This window comes from Littorina saxatilis, linkage group LG8 (assembly GCF_037325665.1).
Source record: "Littorina saxatilis isolate snail1 linkage group LG8, US_GU_Lsax_2.0, whole genome shotgun sequence".
Taxonomy (NCBI): Eukaryota; Metazoa; Mollusca; class Gastropoda; order Littorinimorpha; family Littorinidae; genus Littorina; species Littorina saxatilis.
In genome coordinates, this window is record NC_090252.1 from 21,872,225 (window position 1) to 21,875,208 (window position 2,984).

Here is a 2,984-nt window from a genome sequence, read left to right on the forward strand (position 1 = left end):
TTGCCACAGACACTCACGGTTTGGCCTGTAGGTAAAATGTACAATGTATTTTCTGATTTGTGCACAAAAGCTTTTTTTCTTTTTTCTTTTTTTTAACATAACAATGTTTAATGTCACTGTATGTTTAAAAGACCATGGTCATATTTGTAAAAAAAATGTTAAATTAGAAAATAAATAACATTTTGGTTCATGATTTTTCCTACACCTGTGCTAAAAATAAGAAATAAAAATGTCGGGTATATAAGTCACTCAAATACAGCTAGGTATGAATGGCTCGGTTTGAGTTTGTTGCAGTTGACCCTGCACAATGCGACATATCATGTTTTTGTTGAACAATTTTGACGTCACCCCTCCCATAGGGTGACGTATTTCACAACTTCCTGTGTTACACAAACTCTGTGATGACCAATTTTGACGTCACCCCTCCCATAGGGTGACGGATTTCACAACTTTCTACAGATGAACAATTTTGACGTCACCCCTCCCATAGGGTGACGGATGTCACAACTTCCTGTGTACACAAACTGATGACGTATTTCACAACAAAATGGCGCTGCCCATGGTCAACCTCGAAACTATCCGTATAGAATGGGGGCGTCCTCGCCCCCATAATGACTGTCCACAGGACTGTACGACAAACTTGTTTCCATTGCAGCAAATTCTGTGAAGCGTGGACAGTTATCTGTGTCTGATCCCCGCGTCGCTACGGCCCAGTGGTGCTGCTAATGTTTTCCGAGGTCACTACCACAAGGCAGCTGCGGTTCGGGGGTCCAGTCTGTGTCCGGACTGCATAGTTCATCAGGTGGTTAATCCTTGCCTTGATTGTGGCCTGTCCTGTAAATCACTGGCCGCTCTGCTCTATAGCCGTGTTTGCCAGATCGCAGGGTGTTAAATACATGTAGTAGTGGTTAATACAAAGTGTGTTTGGGTGGAGGGATGTACGTGTGTGTGTGAGGGGGGGGGGGTGTCTTAGTGTGTGTGTATGTGTGTGTGTGTAGTGTGTGTGTGTGTGTGTAGTGTTGTGTGAGAGTGTGTGTGTGTGTGTGTGTGTGTGTTTGTTTCTTTGTGTGTGTGTGTGTTTGTTCTGTATCTGTGTGTGTGTGTGTGTGTGTGTGTGTGTGTGTGTGTGTGTGTGTTTTGATGTTGTTGTTGTTGTTGTTTCTTGTGTTGTTTCTTTTGTTGTTATTGTTGTTATTGTTGTAGGTGTTGTTGTTGTTGCACACAAACATCCATACTATTGCCTTACTAACTCCATAATGCTAAAACGTCATTTTATTCTGCTATGGTTTCTTCCAGTGCCACATGCAAACAGCTCTTCAACAATATGACCACACTGTTAGGCACGCGTAAAAAAGCCTCCTTGCCTACCGTCTTTGACGTTCAACAACTTCCGGCCCTTTTTAGTGACTACTTCAAGAACAAAATCCTTTCGATACGTGACAGCTTTTCGCATGTTGCAAACACACAAAGCGCATTTCCTACCGATCCGTTTCAAGGCACTCCCTTTTTAGCTTTCACCACTGTGTCTGAAGACGATGTCAAGAAGTTAATTCTAAAAACCGCCCCCAAGACGTGCGAACTTGACCCGATTCCAACCAAACTACTTATTCAAAACATCGACATCCTCCTCCCTACCATCACTACCATAGTGAACGAATCACTCTCTTCTGGCGTTGTCCCCACGGAATTCAAAACCGCTTTAGTAAAGCCACTGCTGAAGAAAGCTTCTCTCAATTCCAACGAGTTGAAAAACTATAGACCCGTCTCAAACCTTCCTTTTCTATCGAAAATTCTCGAAAAACTTGTTCTCCGACAGCTTGCCTCACATCTCTCATCCCACAACCTTCTTAGTGCCCACCAGTCAGCCTATCGACCACGGCACAGCACGGAAACGGCTCTTCTTCGTATTTTGAATGACCTTCTGACCGCTCTAGACCAGGACAAAACATCTGTCCTCTTGCTTTTAGATCTGTCTGCGGCTTTTGATACGATAGACCATGACATTCTCTTATATCGTCTAGAGCACTACTTTGGCATTAGCGAGATGGCTCTCTCTTGGATTCAAAATTATCTCTCAGACAGGAAACAGTTTGTTCTGATCGATGGCCAACAATCTGCTGAAACCTCTCTTGTGTTTGGTGTTCCTCAAGGTTCTGTGTTAGGCCCGGTGCTGTTCATTATGTACACAGCACCGCTGACAACTCTCATAGAGAATCATTGTGTGCTACACGAAATCTTCGCAGATGATACGCAGATCAATCATTCCGCATCACATGACAAGTACCCAGATTTGGTTCTGTCGCTACAGGAGTGTGTGAGAGATGTCGGGGCATGGATGGAAGAGAACAAACTCAAACTAAATGACGACAAAACTGAAGCCATGCGTTTTTCATACTCCACCCCTACCCATGCTAAGTCTATTTCAGAACTCCCACAGGCCATCTCTTTGAACAATATTGACATCAAGTTCTCGGATACATCCCGTGATCTCGGAGTCTTTTTTGACAAAGATCTTAGCATGAAACAGCATGTAGTCCAAACATGTAAAGCAGCGCGAATGGAGATCCGGCGTATAGGTTCCATTCGACAGTACCTTACTGAAGACGCAACCAAAAGACTAGTCTGTTCCGGCATACTCTCTAGATTAGACTACTGTAATTCACTGCTTGCTGAATGTCCCAAATCTGTCACCAAGCCCCTGCAACTAGTCCAGAACGCTGCCGCTAGACTCGTGTTTCGAACACCTATGAAACAAAGCGTCACGCCTCTACTCAAACAGCTACATTGGCTTCCAGTCGAACAAAGAATTAAATACAAGATCTGCTGCATATTCTATCAAATTGCCGCGGGCACGGCTCCACAGTACCTGTCCGATCTCGTGCAGAAAAACAATCCTGAAAGGGTTGTCCGCTCTGCCTCCCAAAATAAATTTGTCAAAGCTCCTAAGTATCAGAGGGACGATCATGGTGGCCGCTGTCTTTCAG